Raw genomic sequence first — 15,209 nt, forward strand, 5'->3', positions numbered from 1 at the left:
TGCGCCCCCTCCCTCCCCCCCTTTTTTTTTTTATCCCACACAAAATACTGTCCTGGACAATGCCACTGCAGGACCGTGATGATTCTGATGATGATCTAGTCCTTCCAGGCAGGTTACAAACAATGTTGCCTTCTGGCCGGAGATGGTTTTCCTGCCCTCCCCTCAGACACGCAGGCACACACACAGAGCCCGGGGAAGTACACATTTACTGTACTGCGTGCGGCTGCCTTGAAGAAACTGTAGCTAACCACCTTATTAGTATTCTTGCCTCCACCGTGCCTCACTTGCAGCATCAGAGGGCTGAGCAAAATGCAGTAGAACAGGGACAGACACAGCTCTGGCAATCATCTCAATGCAGGCTGCCGAGTGTTGGGGGTGGGGGATGCAGCACATCAAGATTAATAACCTTGCCATAATCTGGGGCGCCCTGCAAGCAGACACCTCTGCTGATTGACCTGCTCCTGTCTTGATGAATCTGCCCGGGGGAGAGGGATCTGGAATCTACCTTGTCCTGGGCAACCCCCCACCTTATTTTGGATGTTCTTTTGATCCTACACCGATCTGGGAAGGTAACCGTGAGCCCTACCATCTGCAGCCCACGGCAGCTATTGGAGGTTACTACTGACAGTTTTCATTACACTGGTGTGTGTGTGTGTGTGTGTCTGTGTGTGTGTGTGTGTGAGAGAGAGAGTGGGGGCGACTGCTTTCTCGTGAAGGAGGATGTGCGAGTGTCCGTGAGTGTGTGTGTGTCTGTGTGACAACCAAAGCAGGTATACCGTACAGTAGGAGATTTCAACAGCGTGAAAATATTCTCTGGGCACTTGGACTCACAGTGTGTAACCCCCAGCCTTCACCATCCCCTTCCTTCCCCACTCCCCCTTTCTCTTTTTGCCTTTGATGAGTTTTTGGCTTACTTTTTGGCGGAGTCTCTTGGACACGTTTTTGCTGGTGCTGGAAGATCAGATAAATGGAACCTTTGAAAACTGATTATTTTTCTCCTATGTGACTTAAAAAAAAGAAGAAGAAGAAAATAGAGTAGTGCAAGATAAGCTAGAGGATTTTAAATTTTCCTTGGTGAACTTTGAGGATCCACAAGGAAGGTAAGTCACGGGACTCCTTAGATCTTGGTCCTTGTTTTCTTGCGATGTTTGTGCTTTCCTGTTTGTTTTCGGAAATCCATATGCAGTTTATAAGTGCATTTTTAGAGCCTGTAATGCTCAGAAGAACTCAGTGTGTGGCATTTTGGGGCTATTTTCATGCCAAGGAGATTATTTGCATTTGTATAACCATCCCCCATCCCTCTTCCTCTTATTTATCTAACATTTTCACAGTGAATTCTGCTTCTATGAAATCTGGAAAAAAAATAATTCCAGCCTTCTCCCTCCCTTAAATGCTCTCTAAATTTGGGGGGGGGGGTGGAAATCAGGAAAGCGACTGGCAGAGGCTCTGAGTAAGAGGCAAAAGTGTGTCTGCTCAGAGACTGAGGGTGGAGGTTGGGGGTGTAATCTGGACTTTTATGATAACTTAATAGTAGACTTTTTTCCCCCCCATGGCACTTATTTTTTCTCTGGAATAGTTAAATCTCCTCTGGAGAGCAGCGAATGTGTGGAATACAGAAAAGCTGCTTCAACATCTCTTAATTGGAACAAATGAGAACAAAGTGGAAATTGTTTAGTATTTTGAACCTCCTTTTTTGCACGGATTCTCTTGCGATCGCATCTCATTAACCTTTCTGAATGCTCTGTCCCCTGATTAAGACTAGTGTCTCTCATTTTGGAACATCCCCTTACCCTACATGGTCCCTAGAGGAGGAAGTGCAGTTGCAAATTCCTCCTAACTGTCTACTCTTGGTTGTAAAAGCAAGCAGGAGGCGTCAGGAATTCAGGTGACTTTGTTCAAACATCTTGCCTAACTCCATCCCTTTAGTGTTTCCTGGTGGTTAGCTGTACTTCTTCTTTTTTTTTTTTCTTTCCCTTTCCCTCAAAGTAAAATGCAGATAGTGTTTCACCTATTTCCATCCCGAGGTGACTTAATTAAAGCAGAGTAGCATTTCACTGTGTTAGCATCCGTGTTCCGGGAGCTGTATTTTTATCTTTGCACTGGTCTCACGTAGAAGTGAGAGTCACTCGTAAATGTATTTCTAAAATGTTGAGCCCCCCAAGTAGAAGCATTCAGTCTTCCTCCATCAGTACCATGTGGACGGTTTATCCTAGAAGGAATGGTGAGATTTCATGGAATGTTGGCCAACTTGAACTGTTGTGTGAACATTTTCATGGGAGAGCTGACAGGACGTTAACCAGGCCGAGGAGCACACACAGAGGTGTTTCTCCGAGTCGGGGTGTCTGTGTGTAGATTGAGAGGTGATGCAAATTGTAACCTGAGCTTTCTTCAGAGACAGCTGGGGGTCAAAGATGTATTGGGGCATCCAACTCCAGAGATGTCAGAGCTCATACTCCAAACATTAAGACTATTTTCTCTATAAGGGATTTCCCCCCAATCGTGAACTAAAAAGAAAGAAAGAAAGAAAAAAAACAAAACAAAACTTAAAGATGAGCTTATATCCTGGTCTTGCCATGGACTATCCCTTATGTCTATCTGATGTTTTTGCAAAGTGGTATGAAAGAAATCATTTAAGGAGGGCCAGTGTTAAAAGATGCCTCTCCGCCCTGCCCCCCCGCCCTCCCTCCCGGCTGTCACTTCCTCCACTCATTGCTCCTGGTGAAGATACTATGGGAAAACTATCTCCCATCAGTATAATGTATGATCTGTCATTCTTGTCAACTATTTCTGCTCAGGATATTTTCATCTTTTACTCAGATTCCAGTTACATTTCCTTTTATCAGAAAGGGACTTTTTTCATTTTTAAATGACTTGAAACCTAGGAGAAACTCCAAATAAAATTCCATTTTCTTTGTGGAGCAAACAACCTGGGACTTGTGAAACCTGAAGGCAAATGTCATACATGTACTGGAAACACAGGGTACCCCTCTGAGGAGCGTGTAGAGCCCTGATCAGTGCTCCAGCGCTTGGGGGTGGGGAGGGGGTCGTGTCCGGGGAGAGGAGTTCCCCACACTCTGCCTGGATCATCACCCTTCCTTAGGTTAGGCAGCTCCTCAGGGACCTGCAGCTTTTGGTAACCGGTACCAGGTACAGGGGACAGTATGTTACGTCTTCTATTTTGTGTGGGGACTGTTCTGAATAAGGAGAAGCCCTTTGAAAATGTCGTTCTGGAAGTTGGCAAATTAATGCCTCTTCTTATTGAGCCTATTTAATTCTGACTGCTCCCCTCCCATTCACATTCTCACCCAGGGTGGGTATATTTAGACTTGTGTTGTTGGTTTAAAGAAAAAATTAATTGCAGATTATGCTCAACACTGTCTTAAAAATAATAAGGAAAACATCTTGGCTTTTGTGTATTTGAGATTTAGTAATTGTAATGAGCTAAACTTCTAGCGATAGCAACACTTTCATTATCACTTATTTTCAGCTAATAATAGAAATGGGGTACAAGCCAACTCAGGATATGCTGATTACAGTTCCTGCAATGAGTAGAGCATCTCCCTGGTAGGTCAAGGTTTCCTGATGGTCTTTGAGCAGTTGTAACTTTACATCTTTATTAGCTTAGGTCAGAGCAAAAGTAAAAGCTTTCAATCAGAAGAGGCTCCAGATCTATGGCTTTGTTCTGTCTTTTCCAGATTTGTTTTGTGATAGAGCATTTTTTTTTTTTTTTTTTTGAACAGGGTTTGTTTTCTTGCTTAGTGAGTTCAGAAAAGAAAAGGGAGGGAGGGAAATTTTTGTTTTAGTACAGGTAACCTATCAGAGTTGTCAAGAAAAAGGCTGGAATTCCCTGGAAGGAATATATGCAGAGTCATTTTTTATAAAAGAATTAATTAGTAAAGGGATGCCTTGAGTTTGTTTATTTGGGGGAGCATAAAGGAAATTCCAATTCCTTCTCTATTTAGTTCCAGTCAGTTGGCCAGCCTTTCTGTGGGTCTTTGCTCAAGTGAGCCAACCAGGCCCAACATTCTCCAGTGCCTTTCTATGTTTTTAAGACCGAGGGCACTTAACACATGAATGGCTCTTTCCTTCTGTAACAGACAGAGCTGACAGCTGGAAAGTCAGCTACTGAGAACCTTTAAAGGGAGCCAGAAAGATCACCCCATAAACTGAAGAGCAAAAGGGAGCTCTTGCAGCTCTAGCCCTGGAGGTGGGTGAGGACCAGGCACACTGAACTTGAAGTTTTGATTGCTGAGTCATTACAACAGCCTGGAGCTGTGTGTTAGCTCCACGAACTGATACTGACATTGGGGCTAATGCTAATAGAATAGGCTCCAGCATCAGCCTACAGCAGAAAATGCACTCTTGGGATGAAGTAAATACAGTCTCTGATGACAGCTGCGTGCTTGTATATTTTTGCTATTGTTCTTTATCACTTAAAAACAACTTCTCAGGGTTCCCCCATTGAATTGCAAGGAAAATATGGGTTAATTAAAGTGCAACTAGAACAGGGGCTTTGCAATGGACTAAATCAATTCACTTAATTATCTGAGTCCCCATTTGGGACCACTCAATAGTCACAGGTAAAGGGGGGGGTTGGGGGGAGACTGGGGTTAGAATCCAGAGAAGGAAGGCCTTGGACTGAGAATTAGGTGTCGAACATTGACAGTGCTGCTTGTAAGTCACTCAAAGTCTCAGAGCTCTGATACCTTCCCATGTAGTTTAGAAATAAACATCCCTAACTTCCAGTGTCATCATGAGGATTATGATGCAATATTACAGAATAAAATGATCTGTAATTGCACATTGCTGTGGAAATATAAGGTACTATGGTAATGGCGACTTCATATTTGGTTTAAGACTTTACAAAATAATGTCTTCTATACGATTTTCAGTTGATGAAAGAATTGATCTTCCTGATGGGTGAACACTATTTGTGGTGTTAAAATTGCGGTGCTTCACAAATGGGTTGATTCTACCTCATCTCGGTAATTTTTGTGTAACACTCTTGGTTTTGGGTTTATGTATGTGTGCACACATGTGTGTATGAGCTTGTATACGTGTGCAAGTAATTGACCAACCTACAGGAGGTATAACTTTAGATTCATGAAAAATAGAAAATGTGAGGACCCTAATACACTGTTGTTGAGTATCCAAAAAGGATAAGAAAGACTTGGGCATTTAGCCTTTTCTCTGGAAATACACAGATCATTACAGGGTTTGTGGATTCTAGAAAACTCCAGTCAACTATGAGGCTGTTGACTAGAATTTGAGTTAAACTTGAAAATTGTATCAATAGGATTTTTATAATGATAACATAGGTCATGATGATGATTGTCACACTAAGTTATGTTTGGGGGACAGATAGACCAGGATTAAAGGACTGAGTTAGAGATCATTATGACAAGAAAATATGTTGGTAATGAGCACTGGCGTTGGAGTTGGACAGACATGGGGATGGATATCTAATCTCTTGGAGCCTCAGTTATCCAATCTGTAAAACAGGGACAATCAGGTCCTTCAATGGGGCTCCGTGATGTATGAACAAATGAGTGTATATGCACTTGACCCTTGAGTAATGTGGGGGATTAGGGATGCCACCCTCCAGGCAGTAGAAAATCTCATATAACTTTTGACTCCCCCCAAATTTAATAGCCTCCTGTTGATCAGAAACCTTACCGATAACATAGTCAATTCACATGTATTTTGTAATATGCATTATATACTATATTGCGACAAAGTTAGCTAGAGAAAAGATAATGTTTTTAAGAAAATCCTAGGGAAGGTATATTTACAGCACTGGTAAAACATCCACGTCTAAGCGGACCTGCACCGTTCAAGCCTATGTTGTTGAGGGGTCAACTGTACAGCGCTTGGTTAAATCCTTAACACAAAACTGGACCTCTATAGGTAGTTCACCTCTGTTCTCTCCCTCTTCTTCATCTGGCTTAAGAGTTAGGAAGACCACTCTGATTTAGTGTATTTATGTAACTTATGTGGGTAGGCAAAAGCCCCAAATGTAATCTGAGAGCTAAGTAAAATGGGAGAGAGAAAGCTATATTTCTGTAAATTAGCTCATTTCATGTACCATGATTTCATCAGATCCTTTCTCAGAGCAACCAAAGTGCCCTTTCCAGATGTCACCTCACTTATGCTCAGAACTTCCAAAATGATACTGAATGGAAGTAGCAAGAATCATGTGCACCCATCCATATGTGGTTGCAGAAACACAATTCACATGTCAGCAAGTGGTGTTAACACTGCTCTTTATCTAACATCTTGTTTTGTTCATAGTCAATGAAAGGATGCGTATTTATTAAACACCTACCAGGTACAAGCCCTGTGATCACTGCTGTGGGGAATCTAGAAGGCCTCTCTCTGCTCATGCTTCTTTGTTGCAATTCCTGCATTTGGATGGGGCATGCTGCAGTTTCAAGGCTGTCCCCTGGAATTTGGACTTGATAGTTGAAACAGGATTAAGATTGCCCTGCACAAAGATGACCTATGTGGGGCTGTGTCATTGTGCATGACCTTTATTTAGTTCAAGAACGTCTTGCAAAGGATGTAAAAATCCTTGTTCCTGTTGGAGCTGAGCTGAGCTGTCAGTGATGAGTTCAATTCTGCTTTGCTAACTCTGCAGGGCTGGTACCACTTGACCCAGGTATTTCTGTTCTGCAAAGTCAGCCTTTCCCTAGGAACGAAGGAGGCAGGATTTTGTCCTTCAGATTGTGGGTTTTTCTAGCCTTATAATGAATTGATAGAGCCTATTTTATGGCCTGCCGAGAAGGAAGACAAGAACCATGTTCCCTGTATGTTAAGGCTCCATTTCTTAAAATCCAAATCTAGTAGAGTAAGAAAGGGACGAGGGACGTCAATTGGTCAAAAGAGTAAATGCTCGAGGCCGTGATAGAGGCCTGTAAACTTGCATCAGGATTTGTGGTTAGAACGGTGCACCGAACTAAAATTCCCTGAGTAATATACTGCACGTGCACACATTGAGGTGATGTCATAAATTATAACTAATTCTCTCACAGTCAACAAATATATTCAATGTGCCAGATACGGTGCTACATAGGTTATATTATTTATACTTCTCAAAGAAAAGTAAGATAACATTCCCATATTACAGATGAAGCAAAAAGTGATTCACTCCTTTGCCCCAGATTCTGACGGACTTCAAAGCTCTTTATATTCTTTCTATGTATAAATAAGGATATATAGTCTATATATACCATTTTTTTTAAGTTTTTAGATTTGCAAGTCCAATGTTTCTTCACATAAATCCTTGATTATGGACAGTCGAGAAGTAAGTCTCTATAAATGCAAATCAAATAATCTTGTCATGACAGGGCTCATTCTATCAGTGGAAAGATGTGGTCTCTGTTTCGAAGGGACCTCTGAAGGGTCACCTCCTTAACCAATGGGTTCCTGATAATAGTAAATCATCAATGCTTTGAGGTAGGGCCTGACATTGACAATGACCTAAATATCATTGGAACGTTTATGGCAAAAGTAACCAGAGTTACAGGTTGTGGGACAAAGAAATGAGGGTCTCCTCTGTAACATTAAATCATAATTAGCATTGGGCAGTATTTGCAGAATGCATGTTATGGGTGTGTCTCTCAATGTTTTTCTCCTCATTTGTTAGGTGACTTTGTATGGGTTACTTTTGTACCTTTTTCCTTCTCTTACCTTGTGTGGTTGTTGTAAAAAGATTAAGAAAAGTAATACTTATAAGGGACCTAGAAGAGAGACTGGAATTTAGTTGGCGTTCAATGAACGATATATTATAATATTTACTTAAAATGGTTAGTTGTAGTATGATTTAGGAAGCTCAGTTTGTGTCTAAACCTTGTACTGCACAGTGCCAGAGCTTATACAAATTGTTGCCTCACATGAATGAACAGAAAAGTGAATATCCAGGTCTGTCTGGCCATAAAAATATGAATGAGAGGAGGAAAATTATCTTTCAGTAGTATTGATGTCAGTGGGGAACATGCTGATAGAAAAAGTGAATTGTTGTGGAACATTCAAGGAGGCTGGGGAAAGAGAGAACCAAGTCAGAACTTCACGTGCCGAGGAATTTTTCCTATTGTTCAATCCTAAAATGCTATGAGCTTGGGAATGTAGCTCAATGCTTGTCTGTAAACAGGAAAAAGGGTCACATTTGAAAGCTTTCTTGATAAGAGGTAACAATCTTCCTTTGACTTTATGCTGTCAAAGAAAGAAAATTTCAACTCTGCCTTTTCTCTCATCTCTGCAAGATTTCTCTAGCTTTTGTGTATAGTATAGATATTTTTAAAATCAGTTTTTGGTGTTCTAGCTGCTCCCTTTTAATATATATGAGCAAGCCAGAATTCTAAGTGTTTGGTAAGCCATTCCGGGATGGGAGATTTAAATCTTTTATTTAGAACATCTTGATTTTTTTTTTTTTTTTTTTTTTTGTATTCGTGATGTGGGTAACAAGTCCCAGAAATAAGACCAAGTGAGCACACAATGGTTCAGGGTATACTTCTTTGGAAAAATGATTGGAATTAAAATTTTTGATCATACATGCCAGGAACCTTGTAGATAATGTGGAAGAAGCATTTCAGTAAAGAAAGTGTTTTTTTTAATACAAATGGAGACCAATGTTCGGATAACAGTAGAAATTAAAGTACAAGCAGTTTGAACAATCAGTTTAATAAAGGTGCAGTTGTACCTGAAAAGGAGTGAGTGGTAATACAAACAGTGGGTGAATGAGCTAACTTTCTTCCTGTTGGGGAGCTTCCCTATGTATAGTGATAAACATGTTAAGGAGATAGATACACACAAGGAAAAAATTCCACTTGCACTTCTTCTAAAGGAAAGCCATGTTTATACGTGACTTTTGCTCAGGATCTTTCTTCTACCAAAGAATCTGGACTATATTAAATATTAAACATTTTATCAATTAACTTGTTCTGATTCCAGTCCCCCAAGTAAGAGCATATATACAAGTAGTCTTAAGTTTTTCTGAGTGTTTCATGACTGCAAATACTTTCATGAACCAGAGTCTGTCCTGCTCCCAGATGGTTGAGTTCTTGTGTTCATCTGATGGATGCTTACCTCCTTTATCCCTTTCCTCTTCTTTGACCTATCTTGCCTTACTGCCGTGATTCTACTGGATGTGTGTTTGCCCATTCAAGTTCGATTTTTTTCTCTCTCCCATCACTAAAGGCACTGATGCATTTTTTTCCCCCCAAAGCTTTCACTAAATGGAATTCTATATTTCCTATCTGGTGTATGTTTTTTCCCCAAGACTCATTTGACTGCAACCATATTATATACATATATATATTTTTTTTCTACTCCTTAATCTCAGAACTATGACCTAAATCTAGATTAAGGTCACTTTTGCATAAGTAAATCAGAGTTCTCAATGAATGCTTTTGTGTGTAATATCCTTTTGCATCTGTGGTCCTTTCAGTGGTATCATTTACTGATGTGTTTATTGGAATACCTGCTAGGTTCACTATTATATCAGTTATAGTGTGGAACACAAAGTTGTAAGCATATGACTTTCTTCCCCTCAAATATGTTAATGTATTATTGCTAATGTTACATTATCAAAAGAGAAATTAACTTGCTAAACAAGGCAGCATCGGGTTCAGAACCAAAAAATGGAGTCAATATGAATGATTTACAGAATACAGTTATCACTGGGGAGTTTGTAGTTGGGGAATTTTAAGGAAGAAAGCTGAACTTGGGTTTAGCCTGAAATATAATGTGAAGTGACCATTTTTCTGAAGAAGATATGGAAGAGTTTAGGACTTCCCTGTGAATAGGATAAGGAGATGTCATCAACAGGTAGTTGGTGGGTAAGAATAAACATATGGGGTGCGTCCTGTTGAAGGCCTTAGGGAAAAAAATCACAAAATTAACACAGTAGCTATCCTGCATTTAACACTATGATATTTCGGGTGCTATGCTAGGAACTTCAGTTGTGAAAAGGAAGTATGAATGATTCTCAGGGTACTGATGAGGACGCTCAACCTCAGACAACTCCTAATTTGCTCAAGGTCGTGAGACCCTACACTCAGTGAACAATGTGTGCCAAGATGCCTCTGACTGCAGAGCCCAGACCACTTGATTCCTCCCATTCTGATCTTTATGCTTGCAAACCCTTAAAGCCATGCAGTGTTCTGTATTTTCCCCGACTGCCTTTCAAATTGCTCTATCCTCTTTTGGGTGAAAACCATTTGCAGTAACTTTTTTTTTTTTTTTTACCTTCATTTTCCTGGAATCTTTTCTTCCAGTGATCGCCAAAAAGAGAGCTTGGAAACAAAGATAGATGTAAAGACTCCTCTCTGGCATCCTCACTCTCTCTTCCTTGTAAAGATCTGAGTGTGTCCCTTTTCTATTTTCTGGAAGGGGAGCTAGTGCTTTCTACAGATGGTCTGTCGGACAGACAGATGGTCCAAACTTCTCTAATGGTATGTTTGAGAGAGAAACATGTCAGTGAACTGCCAGCTCAGAATGGAATGGCACTTCACACAAGCATGAAGAGTTGACAGAAGAAAGTGTTCTCTGACCTTCCAGACTTCAGCCCCGTTCCTTAGTTTGGAATTCTTAGAGATAGGAGAGAGACTCTTTCTGCTGTGAGTGGATGGCAGTTTCTTTTCCTCTCAAACCAGGGGGCTGATGGTTCCACCACAGTAAACTCAGAAATTTACCAGGGGGTTTCATGGGGTGCCATTTTTCTTGGCTTAAGGACTAGAGCTACGATAAGGATCCAGGAGAAGCCAAAGGCAGACTATTTGAAGCTAGTCCACTCTAATTCTGACCATGCCACTGGAAAAAGAGGAACAGCAGAGGGTTTTGCCCATCAAGGGGAAGCCACTAATCAAATTGATTCTTTGGTCATTGCTATCAATCTCTGTGGGGCCGGTACAGAGTCATCTGCCGAGCTTCTGGTTAAATAACCCCCTGACTCTCTCCCCTGATGGGCACAGAGCTAGGAAATTCAGAAACAGAAAAAGGGCTATTTTCCTCCTCCTGTCTGGGGTCTGAGGACTGCTCCAGAAAAACCAGCCCTCCTCAATGTCTGTTTTACACCCGTGCTACCTCCCATGGTAGCTAGTGATTTGAGAGTATAAGGAAATCCTTCCCTACTTCTGTCTCCTGTTCTCCTAGCCTTCTTACTAAGTGAAGTCCATGGAAGATGCAAGATAGTCCTGTCCAGCAACAGCTTCTATTTCTGACGTTTGCTCAGACTGTCCTCCCACCTGCTAGCTTGCTAGGATTTCCCCGTTTCCTGCTTCCTTCTCTCAAGCTTTTTAAGTACCTTCAGTCTTCCACTCCAGATCCAGGTTTTCCGGCATCTACCTCGGACCTACCTCCTTTTTGGTAACATCTTTACTTTCACATCTGTATCCTTTGTTCTAGTCTCCTTCCACACACTTCCAGTTTTAAGCAACCTAGGGCTTCAGATTAAGAGGCATTGCTTCCTTTTGTCCCAGTTTGCAATATTGAGGCGCAATACTCAGCCCTCCAGCCCTCTTGCTAGGCACCAGATGCTGCCTTTGCATAATGACTCCCAGTCTTCCCAACCTGCAAACCCTAGTTCTGTATCTGCCAACTATCTCCTTTTTCTGTCATTTGATGTAAGCGTCTTTTACAAAGGACCATGATATTACCTGCCACATTGGGATCATGATAACAGGTAACATTTATTTAGCATTTACTGTGTGTTGAGAACTTTATATTCATTTTCAAAAATTTGACTCCTCCTCCCACCCCCCAACAAAGAAACTGAAGTAGATATTACACAAATTTTATTTTATTTATTTTTTTAAAGATTTTATTTATTTGACAGAGAGAGACACAGCAAGAGAAGGAACACAAGCAGGGGGAGTGGGAGAGGGAGAAGCAGGCTTCCCGCAGATCAGGGAGCCCGATGTGGGGCTCGATCCCAGGACCCTGGGACCATGACCTGAGCCGAAGGCAGACGCTTAACGACTGAGCCACCCAGGTGCCCCGATATTACACAAATTTTAAAGAAGGAAACCTTTAAGCTCAGAGAGGTTCGATAAATGGCCAAGGTCACATAGCAGAGATCTGGATGAATCAAGTACCCATGTTTAGAAATACTATAGTATGCTGCCTTCTAAGTTTTTAAAAATATGTAATACCTTTTTTTCAGAGGGGAATACATGGGATTTTGTGTTTGGGTATGTAAGAAAAAGCTTTGTAAACTTTAAAGCTCTATGCAGATGTTAATTGTTACTGTGTTCTACCCTAAAATTATTTATGGATGACACTGCATATATTTATATAGCTCAGTATAACAAATAGCTGATTAAGGAGCAATCATTTCTCAATTTTAAAGGAGAAATATTGTGGATACTTATGAAATAGAGCTCTAAAAACAGATGTGTGTGGCAGCCTAGTTGGTGTGTCTGGTGAAATACAGTAGAACCTGACTAAATTACACTAATGAGTTGGAGACCCATTACAAATTATCACATTTGCCAAATTAGTGAAGGAGTGACTACTGAGGAAGCAAAGCTGATATACAGCAAAGACAAAACTTCAAGGAAGCCTGTAAGATGGTAATACACACCCCACCCATGCGCGCACACACAGAGTACAATAGGTAAAGTTGCTCACATTATCCTGAAATCTACAAATATGGGTACAATATGGATCCATGTGTATATATGGACTGCCCAACTTTGTTGCCTCCCCCCTAATTATCTCAGTCTTACAAGAGAGAATAATGAATGGAAGCTCATTGTTTTGAGGTTGCCCCCAAAACTTTTATGCTTCTACTGGATTTGAATTTTGTTACATTTACAACAACATTACAGGTAGATTGTGGTGCTATATTTAGTTACATTTTATTATATGCTTTGAGGGTTGTCTTCCCAGACTGAACACATCAATGGGTGTTATCACTTTGGAATATTTTTGGTTACAGAACTTTGATGTAAATTTTTCCTAGAAGTCATTCTTTATATATTCTCAGGGGGCAGGGCCCTGCTTTCCAAATTCTCTTGATAAGCTTATTTTGAGGACAAAATGGGCACGTTATCGCTCAACCTCTTTGGGATTCTAAAATCTCAACATTTTAGAGCTCAAAGAACAATACTTTAAATCTAGATTATTTTTCATGGAGTTTTAATAGTTTCAAAATAGACTTTAATAGAATTTATAACTAGAGACCAGGCAATTGTTTAGTTGCATATTTCATTTATTTCTACCGCTTATTGAATATTCTATGACCGTGAGAGGGATGCACATAAGTCTCGTGTAATTCTTAGTACAGTTACATACAGGTAAGAATACTATTACGTTTCATATACAGATGGGGAAACTGAGGCTCAGAGAACCTAAGTAACTCGACAGTGGTGATACAGCTAATAATTGGCAGAGCAAGGATCTGAGAAAATATGGGTCATGTTTCGAAGGCACATACAGTCTACCAAACATATGGTCATATTCACAGCATGCTTTATGCTAAAATTATGGCTTGCAAGCCCAGATCTTCATAATTAAAATAATGGCCTACTCTAATTGCCCGCATTCTTCTCTTTCTAAACTTTTCCTTCTTACTGGGCTTTGATCAGATGTTCAACGTGATGTCCTTTTGCTTTAGTTTTAGTTTTGTGGCTTTAGAATTTCTTTGCACTTTATCCTGTACCTTGGACTTACTAAATTTAAAACCAACAGTCTTCCGTTCCGGTGCATAGACCCTGGCAAAAATGTAGGGATAGCCTTCTTGGTAAGGAAAAGGGCTACTATTGTCCTTTTTTCTGTGATAAAGAGGGACACATGGCCACAAATTCCAGGTATCCTGGTATGCACATCCTTCTGCTCTGTGACTCCCATTAAGAAATGGAATATTTTTTCTTACTCCTTGAAACTGGACTGGCCTTGTGACTTGCTTTGCTAGAATGTAAGAAAAACAGCATTACAACCTCCAAGAATAGGCATCAGGAAGCCTGTAGCTTCCATTTTCCTCCCATGAAAGAAAGCCCATCTAGCTGGAGGGTCCACAGAAGAAGACTGAGCCATGACTCTTTCACTTCTCCCCATATCATGTCCTCAAAAGCCAGCGCAGCTGCTGGACCCGTAAGGCCACCTCCGGCCTTCCAGCTCAGCCTCTTCTCTGGCTAACTGCAGCTGCATGAGTGAAGTGAGGCGGGGAAAAGCAGACTAAGTTGCCCATCCAATACAGACAGTGATTAGATGCAAGAAATCTTTAAGTCTCTGTGTATTGGGATGATTATGTAGCCGCAGTTAACTGGAACAGGCTTACCTGTTACAGAAGCATCATTCATTTCCTAAGATTTAAATTGGGATAGGAATGGATTTGTGAGTTTCCTAAATTGTTGCCTTTCTGTGTTCTCTTGAAAAAGAGTAACCTGGTCACGAATACCGATCTCTTCAACTGCAGAGCTGCTTACATAAAAACTCTAGCTTTTGCTAACTGTCAGTTGGGCATTCACTCAGCTTCATTTTTTAATGCTTTTGAGTCCTTATTCAGCAAATATTTAGAACCTACTATGTGTCTGTCCTACTCAGTGTAAATAATCATTATGAACAGCTTCGATATAGAAAAAGAAATTTCCCCCACACATCTAGGATATTAAGTTTTACACACACATACACATACATATACACACACACACACGGAGTTACTCATTCATACTCATGCATTATGGATTCCTTCTTCCTGCTCAGGTTTTTATTTGAAGGAAGAAAAAAATTACCCTTCTTGGACCATATTATAATGATTTGTAGGTTTATTCACATGTTCACATATAATTCTCCCAGGAACCCTTTGAGAAAGGTATTACTTTCCCATTTTACAGATGGGAATACTAAAGATAAAAATTACATGATGGGTTCAATGTCATACAACTAATAGACAGAGAACACAAAATTCAAACGTGTGTTGTCTGACTTCTACTCCCAGGACCTTTGCACTGCACCGGACCTCTTACCTCCAGCCAGGACTGTGAGATGCCTCGGTGCCGCTACTTCACCTCCTCCTGTTTTCTCGTCCAGTTTTACCCTCTATCACTCCATCTTAACTTTATCCCTTCCCCTAATTGACTGGTAATTGGAATTCTGTACTATGTCTTTTTTTTTTTGCAAGAATAGAACATTGTTGTCTAGATATTGAAAACTACTTGTCTCAGGTGGGCGGCGGGGGTGGGGTGGGGCGGGAATCCAGCCTGCTTTGG

At 40.7% G+C, this 15,209-nt stretch overlaps 1 protein-coding gene across 23 annotated transcripts in view; it reads left to right on the forward strand.

The window, feature by feature from the left end:
• The first annotated feature begins 266 nt into the window (after positions 1-266).
• LRRC4C (leucine rich repeat containing 4C) overlaps positions 267-15,209 on the forward strand; it is a 1,180,850-nt gene continuing 1,165,907 nt past the window's right edge. For all 23 annotated transcript variants that reach the window (XM_078058151.1, XM_078058147.1, XM_078058155.1 and 20 more), the window contains exon 1: positions 267-1,100. The gene's annotated coding sequence lies outside the window, so the exon portion shown is untranslated. The remainder of the gene's footprint in view (positions 1,101-15,209) is intronic.

The sequence above is a fragment of the Halichoerus grypus genome, chromosome 11, assembly GCF_964656455.1.
Source record: "Halichoerus grypus chromosome 11, mHalGry1.hap1.1, whole genome shotgun sequence".
Taxonomy (NCBI): domain Eukaryota; kingdom Metazoa; phylum Chordata; class Mammalia; order Carnivora; family Phocidae; genus Halichoerus; species Halichoerus grypus.